The sequence below is a fragment of the Odocoileus virginianus genome, chromosome 15, assembly GCF_023699985.2.
Source record: "Odocoileus virginianus isolate 20LAN1187 ecotype Illinois chromosome 15, Ovbor_1.2, whole genome shotgun sequence".
NCBI classification, from domain to species: Eukaryota; Metazoa; Chordata; class Mammalia; order Artiodactyla; family Cervidae; genus Odocoileus; species Odocoileus virginianus.
The window spans coordinates 51,628,497-51,641,691 of NC_069688.1; the positions used below are offsets into that span (position 1 = coordinate 51,628,497).

The following is a 13,195-nucleotide window of genomic DNA, read 5'->3' on the forward strand; positions in this document are numbered from 1 at the left end:
TGTCTGTTTCTCCACTGTTGCCCTGTAAATAAATTTTTCAGTACCATTTTTCTAGATTCCGTATATACATGTTAGAATACAATATTTATCTTCCTCTTTCTGACTTACTTCACTCTGTATAATAGGTTCTAGGTTCATCCACCTCATTAGAACCGACTCAAAGACATTCCTTTTTGTAGCTGAGTAATATTCTATTATGTATATATACCACAACTTCTTTATCCATTCATCTGTCAATGGACATCCAAGTTGCTTCCATGTTCTAGCTATTGTAAATAGTGCAGAAATGAACAATGAGATACATGTGTCTTTTTCAATTTTGGTTTCCTCAGGGTATATGCCTAGGAGTGGGATTGCTGGATCCTGAGGTGATTTTATTCCTAGTTTTTTAAGGAATCTCTATACCACCTTACATAGTGGCTGTATCAATTTACAGTCCCATCAACAGTGCAAGAGTGTTCCCTTTTCTTCACACGCTCTCCAGCATTTATTGTTTGTAGACTTTTTGATAATGGCCATTCTGACTGGTGTGAGGTGACTTCTCACTGTAGTTCTGATTTGCATTTCTCTAATAACGAGCGATGTTGAGCATCTTTTCATGAGTTTGTTAGCCGTCTGTATGTTAAAGACAACTCCTCTGTCTTTAGGAGTTGAGTTTCTGCCCCTTTGTTACCTAATCCTGGATTGAGTCTGCTGAAGACCTTTCAGCTGGTGGAGCAGAACACTTAGGTCAGCAGTTGGGCCCTTCCAACTCATCCCTCTTGGGTGTCCAACTCCTCTTCCTCTATTTCTTTCCCTAGTTAATTCAACGTTTCAAGGAAATAAGTATTGCTTGAATGACAGTTGGCACTCAGCATGAACTCCCACCTCTTTTTATGAGTCCACTATACTGCAGAAGCTAAAAACAGGGAACACATTTCCCTGACTCCCTTGCAGCTAGGGTTCTGGGTGAGAATTAGGTAACACCAACTAGATAGCACTCATAAAGGAGGAAGGAAGGTGGAGCCTGTTTCTGCTGGCAAGTAAGGTTGTAGGAACATAGACTCTGTGTTCTAGTGTCAGCCCAGCAGCTTCACAGATGCAGTTACAGCAGCAACAACATCCCAATTCCAGCAACGGTTCTTAGGTGATGACCCTGAACTTCCACTCTTCTAACCTTTCCAAAATAACACAGGCACCTAATTCTCTGTGTGAAATCCCTTTCTGCTTAATATACCAAGAGAGCTTTGCTTCCTGCACTGGCCCCGGCTGGCCCCTCAGCTCCTCAGTATATCTGCCTTCTTGATGCCTCCTTCATCCACAGTGGGTACCTGATAAAAACTCCAAAAATACTGGAACAAAAAAACACAACAGGACATGCTCAGTCCTCTTCTCGAAGCTCACCTGAAGGCCCAGTCCATGCAAGATTTGCAGAAGTAGGGCTAACTCTCCTCCCCTCCCTGGAAGCCTTTGTATGCCTCCTCTCCACAAAGCCTCTGTATGCCTACCCCACCTCTCTACAATGACTTCCTCAGGCACCTGAATTGTTCTCATCACTATTTCATTTGGAAACTTGTCTTCTCTCTCCACCCTGAGACAACGCTCCACTTCCTCCGTTCTTACTTAGCTTGGCTTGGGCTTCCGCTCCCTAAGTACACTGAGACAGTCGACACAAAAGGAAGTCTACTGAGCCAGCGACTTGTTTCCTCATCACTCGGTGCTCCAGCGAATGCTGGGCCCCAGCTGCTGCAGTTGACTCCGTTAAGCTATCCGCCCAATGTTAGGGTTGCCATGGAAACCCAAAATAACGTTTCAGGAATCCCTCACAGACTGGGTGACTCTGGTTTCTAGGCAGTTTCACAAATAGTTCTTTCTTGCAGCTGATAATTAAGATGAAGAGGAGTTAATAAGACAGCAAATTTAATGAACTGAAACGGTATTTCTTGCAGAATTAATCATCACAAAGCACGGAGGATATGCAAATTCTAAAGCTGAAAAGGGACTTGAAAGACTGGGTTCAGTCTCCTTATTTTACAAACGGAGAAGACCATGTAGGGTAATGCTGGAGCAGCCTTCTGACTCCTTGTCGGCCCACACCATGCACATTCTCCATCCTGATCAAGGTCCTTCCTTGCTTTCTCTAACCTTCATTTTCCTCTTCTGCAAGACAGAGACAGTGATTGTACCTATCTCAGACGGGTGCCATGAAGATTAAATAAGTGAGCATGTGTAAAGTGCTTACGATGGTGCCTGGCATGAAGTGAAAGTCAAATAAGTATCTCTGTTATTATTATTATTTCTACCTGGTACTGTGTTGAGGGCTGCATGGAAGCAACCTGGCGAGGCAATGAAAGCATTGCTGTGGACTGGAAGCCCAGAGACCCATGTTCTGGTCTCCACTCTGCCACCTGCTAGATGAGAGTGGCCACAAAACCTTCTTATTTTCTGGAGGGAGGGTGGCTATGTTACTTTGATCTCTATGGTTGGACTAAATAATTGCTCAGTTCCTTTCCAGCTCTTGCATGCTATGGTTTTAAGAAAAATGAATTAAATAGAGATATACCTTGACTTTTCCAAAAGTGACTAGATACATATATATAATGATAGCTAATATTAATTGGCAACCATTATATATCAATACAATGCTACATGTACTAACCCCTTACTTCACACAGCAACCTGTTATCCCCATTTAACAGGTGGGAAAACAGGCTCAGAGAGGTTAGAGTAATTTGCCTGAGGTCACACAGTTAGTAAGCAGTAGAACCTGGGTTTGAATCCAGGAATCTAGAATTCATACTCTTCATAATTGATCTACAGGGAACAACAAATGTACACACGCAGCTACAGAAGGGGGCAGCCCGCATGACGTTATGTTCCATTTATGTTCCATTTATGTTTCCTCCTTGTAACTGTAGGTACTCTGTGGGCTGTACCCATCAATTCCCAGCAACTGCTACCATTTAAGAAGGTTTGGGGAAACTTGCACAGATGAAGTATTTCTTAGTTCTTCATTACACTCCAGAGGTGATCGCCTCCACCAACATCCCTCGCCTGGATGATGGTGTTAGCTTCCTAAATGGCATTTGCCTTTGTTCCTATGCAGACTGTACTCAATCCAATAGCCTGAGCGAGACTTTAAACAAAAGTGAAATCATGTCATTGCTTTAGTCCTCATCTCTCAGAGAAAACCCAAGTCCTAACAATGACCCACCAAGGCCCACATGTTACCTCCCTGAGCCACACTACACTGGCATTGCTGTTCTAAACGCTCCAGGTGAGTCTGGAACATCCTGTATTCAGAAGCAGTCTCCTTGCCACCTTCAAGAAAATGGCTTAACACAGTAGATTGGATCACACTAGTAGATGCCGTCTTAAACTTCATTTCTCTCCCAATCCCTTCCTGCTTCCTTGCTAAGATTCCAAGGAACAAAGAAGTGACCATGATCTCTGTGAGGAACGATCCCATCCCCTGCCAGGAAAGATTCCTTACAGGACACAGTTATTCCAGCCTCCAGATGAGGTAGCTGGATAGGCAGGCAATCCAGTTTTGGCTAGTGGGGAGGAAAGGAAAGGGTACTGAAGATTTTGGTCTCTGATAAAAGGAGTACGTAAAGGGATGAAAAAATCTTCTTTCCTCCACCCAATTCTCTTTCTGCCTTGGCCATGAGCATGGAAGGATGTGATGTTTGGAGCTGCAGCAGCCATCTTGTGACTATAGAGGCTGAGGCCTAAGAAAGGAAAGTCAATATCCTGGGATAAGGCAGCTTAAAGTTGAAAAGAACCCTGGTCTCAGTGATAAAGCTGAGCCACTGCCTCGAACCGGGAATCACTGACCTCCAGACTTTTTGTAAGATATTCAAATATCTTTTAATAAAAACACTGCTAGTTTATGCCAATTGCACCCTAACTAATATCCAGATATTTCACTACTTTTTAAATTTTTTATTTATTTTTAATTAATTTATATTTTAATTGAAGGATAACTGCTTTACAGAATTTTGTTGTTTTCTGTCAAACCTCAACATGAATCAGCCACAGGTATACGTATATCCCCTCCCTTTTGAACCTCCCTCCCTATCCCACCCGTCTAGGTTGATACAGAACCCTTGTTTGAGTTTCCTGAGCCATACAGAAAATTCCCATTGGCTATCTATTTTACATGTGGTAATGTAAGTTTCCACTTTATTTATTTTTAATTGGAGGATAATTGCTTTACAACACTGTGTTGGTTTCTGCCATATATCAACATGACAGAGACTTCACTACTGATACCAGTCTTGCTGTGGAGTACTCGACAGAAACGTGTTCTACGTATGAATGAATGAATTTCACGGTACACCTTCTGACATTTTGAGAATAAAATTTTATTAAACTGTCTTGCTAATTAAGCATATTTTCTGAAATGCTCATGTAACCAGTTTTTTAGACATTCTTCTCTAAAATCAATATCTGATTTAAGATTGAAAAAGAAAAAAATTGCTATTTTATATTTAAATCAGTAGATGCTCAAATAAAGGTAACAGTACTAATAATATTAATAAATGTCATCTCTTGTTCATTTCTTCAGTACACATTTATTGTGAGGCTAATATACCAGATGCTTTAAAGCCAGAGATGAAAAGACCTAGCTCCTAGTTTTAAAGATCTCACAGTAGAGTGGGAGCTTTGCACTTTGCAATGTACAAAATGTTTTTTAAAAATAAACTTTAAAATGTGACAATAGCAGCAATAAGCATATATTGAAAGCTAACTCCATGCCAGGCTTTGTGCAAAGCCCTTTATCTGCAGGATCTCATGCCATCCTCACTCCCACTCTGAGGGAGGTGTGATTATCATCCCCATTTCACAGACAAGACAGCTGGGGTTAGAATGGTTCCGTTTACTTACCCATGGTCACATGGTGGAAAGCTAGAATTCACACTTGTTAAAAGTTGATGGTGGTTTCGTCTCTTCAGACACGTTCGACTCTTTATGACCCCATGAACTGCAGCCTGCCAGCCTCCTCTGTCCATAGGATTCTCCAGGCAAGAATACTGGAGTGAGTTGCCATTTCCTTTTCCAGGGGCTCTTCCCAGCCCAGGGATCGAACCCAGTTGCCAACCCAGGGAGTGAACCCATGTCTCCTGCATTGCAGGCAGATCCTTTACCAACTGAGCTTAGCTACGGTTATTTGTAAAACCACGCTGACAAGTGTGGTGGCAGGTGTGGAAAGGTTCAGGAGCCATGGTTGATTGGAAGCTCAGTAAGAATATGCGGCCATGAGACTGAAGCCATCTTAGGCTGTCTCTGCAGAACTAGAGGCTCCTGGTCAGGAAACGACAGGTCAGGACACCGTTCTGTATTGAAAGGAAACACAGGCAGGATTGTTTTTCCCTCTTGAACTGTAACCCGGAAATGAAACTATCACTTGAGCCTCTCCAAGGGATGTCCCCTTGGGTGCCTCCGAGACACTCCAACTGAACATGGTGTTCGATTTCACACAAGGCACTCAATGTTTGTTGAACAAATAAAGATATAGCTGCCGTGGTTGCGTGTGGCAGTTTTATGTCGCAGTGGTTTGCAGACAGGGATTATGTCCGTCTCGTCTGCGTCTGGGGCTGGCCTCAGCTTCAGGGACTGGCTGGTTGATGGCTTTGTTCCAGCCCTGACTCAGTCTGACCACTGGCTGAGGCAAATGTCTACATGAGAACAGCCCATGTGTTAGGAGGGGAAAGTGCTCCCCTGAGCCCTAGACGACTTGGTGTGAAGCCCAAGGCTGCTGCTGGTCAATTACTTCACCTTGAACAAGGAACAGTATTTCTGGACTCCGGCTCCCTCACTTAACCCTTATTTGTACCCGGGACTTCCACGGCAGCCTAGTGAAGCCCATGATGCTTTCTCAGAATACAGCTGTTAAAAGTCCAAAATGAAATGCAACACTCACTAGGATTGCTGTTAGGAAAAAAAAAAAAAAGGAGAATAACAAGTGTTGGTGAGGATGTGAAAATATTTGGAACCTTGGTGCACTGCTGGGAATGCAAAATGGTGCAAAGTGTACCACTGGTACAGTCTGGCATTTCTTCAGAAAAGTTAAACACAGAATGACCATGTTTCCCAGCAAGTCCATCCTTGGTACATATCCACCCCCCAAAAGGAAAGCAGAGACTCAAACAGGTACCTGTATGCCAGTGTTCATAGCAACATGATTCAAGGAGCCAAAAGGTGGAAACAGCACAAGTGTCCATCAACAGGAGAAAGCATAACCAAAATGCGGTATATACACGTACTGGAATGTTCCTCAGCCATAAAACAATGAAGTTCTGATGCATGCTACAACATGCATGAACCTTAAAAACATTACACTAAGTGAAAAGTCAGACAAAAGAACAAATATGACCACATTCTACTTACACAAGATATCTAGAATAGGCAACAAAGAGACAGAAAGTAGAAAAGAAACTCTTGAGGGATAGAGAGGGAGGGATGGGGGTTATTTCTTAATGGACAGAAAATCCCTGCTTGGGAATAATGAAAATGTTCAAAATGTTCTGGAAACAGACAGTGACGATGGTTGCAAAACAATGTAAATGTACTTAATGCCACTGAACTGTACACTTTAAAATGACTCAAACGGTGCTCGCTTCGGCAGCACATATACTAAAATTGGAATGGTACAGAGAAGATTAGCATGGCCCCTGAGCAAGGATGACACGCAAATTCATGAAGCATTCCTTATTTTTAAAATATTGTTTAAATAAACTTCATTTTACTAAAAAAATAAAAAATAAAATGACTCAAATGGCTAATTTTATATGTATATTAGCACAATAAATAAAAATTTTTTAAATGCCAAGGATGAAAAAGGAGGTCAATTATTTGAACTACAGTGAATCAAGATATTAAAAAGAAAAATAAACCTGGGGATAGAGTAACAGATGGACTTTTAAAAATAACATTAAATAACAAGGTAGAAAGGTGAGTTCCTAGTGAGCGTAAGTCTGAAGTAGTGAGGAGTGGAAGCACTATTTTGAATTATCTCTGACGACTGTAACGTGCCATGAACAGATCTGTGATCTCTATCGCTGAGACAGCACTGCTGCTGCTCCTGTGGTTTGTGGTTTACAATTATAATAGAAGGAAATGCTACATTGCAGTTAGAGGTCAGTGGAAAAGGATGTTATTTTTTTTCCCATCCAGATTATGGACCCACTGAAGTCTATCCAAGAGATCTTTGGAGACCCATGGACCCCAGGTTAGAAACTTTTTAATGAGATGATCTCTAAACTATCTTCTGATTAAAATGGTGTGATCTAGGAGTAATTTCTGGCTTTACCTGAATATCACAGATAAATTAACATCTCTGATTGGGTTGTTTTCTTATCTGTAGCTGGGGATTATTACAAAATCTATCTCTCAAGGGCTTTGTGAGGAAAAGGAAGTAAGGAAAGCATTTTGTGTGTGTGTGAGTCGCTCATTAGGAGCTCTGTAAAACTGTAAAGCTCTCATGTAAATGCCACACAGTATCAGGGAAACCTGAGTACATGAAGACACCTTCCCTATCATCTGCACACCTGTCCCCCAGGGCTCAGGGTTCCTTCAGAATTTTTGCTCAGAGCTCTGTGGATTATGGGGGAAACAACGCTGGGCACTCTTTGTTAAAGAATAGCATGTCCTGGGACTTCCCTGGGGTCCATGGTTAAGAATGTGAATGCCAATGCAAGGGACATGGGCTCGATCCCTGGGTGAGGAACTGGAATTCCCATATGCCGCGAGACAGCTAGGCTCATTCAATGCAACTAGAGAAAGCTCCACATGCTGCAATGCAGAGCCCAAGAACCTCAACAAAGACCCATCGCAGCTAAAAAAAAAAAAAGAAAATCACAGAATAGAATGCACGCCCTGTGTTAAAATACAGTGTTGTGAACTACTGTATGCCAGCGGATTCAAAAATACAGACAAACCGGACCATTTTTAAGGAAAATACCAATTATCAAATAGACTCAAGAAGAGATAGAAAACCTGAACAGATTAATGACTCTTCAAGAAAATTGAATGAGTTGTCAAATGCATCCTCTCTACAGAGGGCATCAAGCCCAGATGGTTTTATGATTAAGTTTTACTGGCTCTGGAGGGCATCTTCTCTCACTGAGCCTATTTCCCCCCAAAGACCCATGCTGCCTGAAAACTGAGGAATGTATACCAAACCCTAAAGCATGAGTGAGACAGCTATGACCATGCCTGACCCTGCAGTATCACTGGCATCTAAACAGTGCCTTGCCAGGATACTTGATGTATGTTTCTTGAATGAATGATAAATGATAAAAACAAGGCAAATTATTAAATGAAGATCATGTATTAGAACTAAATTATTGTGGTATAGGAAAAACAGCTGGTAAAATGGATGGTCTGCCTATTCCTCTTCGCTTTGGCGAAGTCAGGTTTGGCAAAGTCAGGCTTGATTGGAAGAGGGGAAACAAATTCAAGTTGGATTGGAAGAGGGGAGTGAAGGAGCCGGCTACCTTCAGTGGTTGGGACAACCAGCCAGGACGGCCTCAGGACATTGGCGAACGGGACCCCAAGGAGGAGGGGGTGCCTCCCTGGCTGTCCCATTAACATGTCCCAAAGATGTAGGAATTCTTCATTTTGCACCAGGCTTAGTACAGTGCTTGGAAGGTGGGGGCTCTCAGAACATATTTATTCAATGAATGGATGGAGTAGACTGGGAGAAGGCCCAGGGTCAGGGCTGGGGAATGAAGAGCTGGAGATGGAAAGCAGCCTTTCATAGGTTTGGCCAGATCTGAGCCCTTTGGACCGGATTCCTCTGCAGTTTACTTCATGGTCCAGCCTGACTTGAAAGACCTCTGGAGCTCATCCTCCCAGGGTTTCTCATGGCCAAATGTTGCTCACTGCACATACTGCATCGTGCCTTTCCAAAGGCCCCTCCTGGCTCCCAGCCCAAGTGGTCAGATCCCTCTGGTTTCTCCCCCAGCCCTGTCCCCTGCATCAGCTCTTTGTGTGTCTGGCCGTCCTGCTTCCTCTTTGATGTTCTTACTCATTGGCTGGCTGCGGGCTTACGAAAATGTCTCCCTCCTCCTCCTCTCCCGGCCTCACCATCCTCCGAGGAGCCAAAATACACACACTACCCTCCTTTCATCCTTCCCTATAAATCAGCCTTCTCTGGATACACTGAAAGGAAGCTTTTCTGAGTTAGTGGTTTTAATTCCTGGCTTTTGAAAGATCTTACTTGGACCTGGTTTCACATCCTGGCCAGATGGCACTGGTTTCCCATCTGTAGCTCAAAGATGTTGGCTGCCCAACCCATCGCGCTTGTCCGACCTGCTTTCAAGACTCAGGAACGCACGATGGTAAACTAATAAGTACCACACCACTGGAGTCTTTGAACATGTCAGGAACAGTTATATCACCCTGAAATGGGAAGGCGAGGCGAATCAGAAAGGGAAAAGAGGCCACTTAGAAACATGTCAGAGAAGACACACTGTCTTCCACAAACTGGGAAATTTGTAAGTCAAAGTCTAGTATCTCTGAATATGACTGTGTCTGGAGATGAGGCCTTTCAATAGGTGACAAAGGTTATATGAGATCATTAGGGCCAACTCTAATCCAGTGTGCCTGGTGTCCTTATAAGAAGAGGCAATGTGGACACAGACGGGGACAGAGGGAAGCCCACGTGAGTTCACAGGGAGCTGGCAGTCGTCTGCAAACCCAGAGGAGAGGCCTCACTTAACCAAGCAGGACTCTACAGAGACAGACCCTTCCCCCATTTTCCCCAGCTCCTCTCTGAAGTACCCAGAGAATAGGATCTCATGCGTATTTCCTGAGTTTTTCAGATGCTAAAAACCACCAAATGGAAGAAATTAACTACCTGATCATCAGAGCAAGCAGCCCCCAGACCTCCTGGCACCTAAGGGTTGATACTGTTAACCATGCTGCTACTTCACCATCAACCAATAAGAGAATTATGCATGGGCTGATCACAGACCCTGGGATGCCCTTCCTCACCTGGCCTTTAAAAGCACTTTGCTGAAACCCTTTTTGAGTTCAGGTGTTTCTTGGGCATAAGCTACCTGGTTTCCTTGTTCGGTCTTGCAATAAATGAATTTGCATTCAGTAACATCACCAAGAATCCAATCCTTGATCTGGGACTTCTAGCCTCCAGAGTCATGAGAAAATAAATTTCTGTCGTTCAAGTCTGTGCCACATTGTTATGGCAGCCCTAGAAACTAATATACAACTCAAGTCTCTCTAATATTTCCTCTCAAGAATACATGAAATGTTTATGGGTTGCTTATTCAGGCAATTTTGGAACTAGCTCTCCTTGTATTCTCAGTATCTAAGAGTCATTAAATATTTAGACATCAATTTTTTAAGTAAAGATGATCATTGCTAATTCTTTATGATAATTTCAAAAGAATATAAAATATCAATATCTTTTCATATTTTCAGTAGGGACTTGGAAAAAGATACAGAATATATTTCATCAAATTTGGAAATGATCTGAACTTACTAAGGAGGAAAAGCGTATTCATTGAGAATGATGAACCTAAACAAAGAAGGTAAAATTTAATACAAAAAATTTTAAAGTATTCCACTTAAGTTAACAAAAAAAAAGTCTGCTATGTGATACTAAGCACCTGTAATAATGGCTTAGTGATTTTTGTTGACTGCAAGCTCTACAGCAAATAAACCAAAAAGGCTAAGGCAATTTACCTGTAATCATTCTTTCATTCATTCACTTAACATTGTCAGAAAAGAAAACCAGGAATTCGACAAATTATATGCTGCCAGTCACTAAAAAAGTCCTAGTTTCTCCCTTGCTTAAAAAACATTATTTCAAAGGTTCCTAAGGCAGATTTTTCTTGGAAAGCAAATAGTTAGCTTTTTTTTTAATAGAGGGGAAAGTCCTTATCTTTGGGCTCATTTCTTAATTCTGCAGGCACCTCCCTAGAATCCTGGAATGTGGCAGTTTACAGATGAGATGTTTATTTAACCCCATACACACAAGGCCTTTGATATCCCTGAAGCCTGAGGAGGCAATTCATTCCCTGTGCTAATCTGGTGGTGACAAAGTTTCACATGGAAGAAAAATCTGTTTCCTCAAAAACTCAGGTAAAGGGGTCTTCATTTCCTCTTTAAGGTCTTATGATCTTAATAACAAGTCTAAGCTCTGCCATAACACAGGCTTCAGAGCCCTTCATCATCTTCTTTTTTTTTTTTTCAAACTAAACATCCTCAGGTCTTTCAACTTTTCCCCACATGCCTTGGCTTCAGGAACATTCCCCAGTCCAGTGGCTCCTCTCTGGAGACTTTTCCTCCTTGCTCGCTGGTTCATTTGCTCCTTCTCTTGGTGTTCACTGAGTGTCTGTTAGGTACAGACATTATTAGCGCATTATTAGCATTATTAGCATCGCTGATACAATGCAGACAATGATGCTGGCAGTCACTGTCCAGGCTGACAAGCTGGGGCAGAGAGCCTGCTGCAGGGGTGTGTTGTTGGGGCACTATTAATAAACCCCAACTGAGAAATTAGGGCCGCTTCCATGAACACTGGAAAGATGAGTCCAATTCAGTTGGCTGAAACAGAGGAGGTGGGTTGCAGAAAAGAATCTGAGCCAAAGGAAATGTTACGCTGGCTTCTCCAACCCCCCATCTCTGCTACTCAGTGGTGGCATGACCTTGAGCAAAACATTTAACGTCTCTAAGCCTCAGTTTCTTCATCTGTAAAATGGGGATAATAATATTAATATCATATAGAGGGAAGGGTGAACTGCCTAGCACATAGTAGATGCTCTCCCAAAAGGGGCAGCCATCATTAATGTTGTTTTTATTGTCATCTGGTAGGGAAACCTGGGACATGATTGTCTCTGGAAGGGTAAGGCTATATGCCTTGCCCCCATGAGCAGCAGCCATCAAAGAGGAGAAAAGAAAAAGTGGCTATGTCACCCACTCACCTACTGAAAGGACACCCACACATACACACTGCAGGTGCCAAACACATGGGCAAGCTGAGGATCAAACATCCTGCAACTGAAGAAGGAAATGAGGGAGGGATGGGAATGGAGAAGGAGAGTTACAGAGTTACAGAAAAGGAAGGGGACAGAGTTTACTAGAGAAGAGAAGGTGAGAGACTCTGTAGAAGAAAGTCAAGTTATGTATTCATTGGCTAGGAAAGTTTTTAAGCCTGTGGCTTAAGTCAGATACTATTCTTTTTGGAGCTTCTCGGTATTAATCACAAGATAGGAATGAAGAATTCATTTCATATAGTTTATAATGACTGAATGATAACAGAGATGTTGCTTTATACAAAAAACAGGCTGAGAGCGAGGAGAGGAGATGTGCTTTCTGCGTCTGGACTGAGCAGCCGCCATGACAGTCCCTCCATCCCATCCATAATTGGGCCCTGACTCTGTCCCAGAGGACGCACAGCGGGAGACTGACAAAGGGTGTGATCTCACTTCAAAGGGGTTAGTCTTCTTTAAGTCTTTGCTATACTTGAAAACAATTTGATCAGCTCTATGCATCAACCTTCATTTTTATAACCAGTTCTGATGATAAAGACACACGCCAGACACTGACTTCTTTAGATGTGTGCTAATCACTATGCTATAAGAGGCTTGAGGCTCCCCACCTTTGCTAACTCCCCCTGGGTAGGAAAATGCTAGCAGCTTATTCAAAGCTGCAGAAAGAGTCGACCCAGTTCGCTTACACACTGCAGCTGCAATTTTCTCAGCAAATGTTATTCATCCTGCACTGTCTCTCTGGTTCATGCTTAGCATCTCTTACTAAGATCCTTTCCTCCTGCCCATCCCCACCCCAACTCCTAGATTTCTCCTCTGCAAAGATTTTTAAACTGAAGTCTCCAGAAATGGCAACTTCTCAAGCCCCAACCCAGGCCTACTGAATCAAACACTCCGGTCCTGGGAACCAGAGGTCTGTGTGCAATGAGTCTTTCAGAGTTTCTGAGAGGCAATTAGGCGTGAGGACCAGTGTTCAGTTTCCCGGATCTTACTGCGCACCCTACCCGCTACCAACCCCCTGCCTGATTCCACTGCCCCATCCCTTCTATCTTAAGACTTCTCCCTCTCATCCGGAGAGAAGGAAAGAAAGCCAAAAATCACATCGGGGGTGGCGGGGAGAGGAGGTTCACCGGGAGCCAGAGAAGGGACAACGAGAAGGCGGGAATAGGTGATGTCACCACGCCCCAGATGAGACATGT

General features: G+C 43.0%; 1 protein-coding gene and 1 non-coding gene across 2 annotated transcripts in view; one reads left to right on the forward strand and one right to left on the reverse strand.

Moving 5' to 3' along the window:
* MATN2 (matrilin 2) overlaps nt 1-13,195 on the reverse strand; it is a 169,292-nt gene that overhangs the window by 134,270 nt on the left and 21,827 nt on the right.
* Nucleotides 6,595-6,701, forward strand: LOC139038548 (U6 spliceosomal RNA). Its single transcript, XR_011491589.1, has one exon. It is a non-coding gene; the product is annotated as a U6 spliceosomal RNA (small nuclear RNA).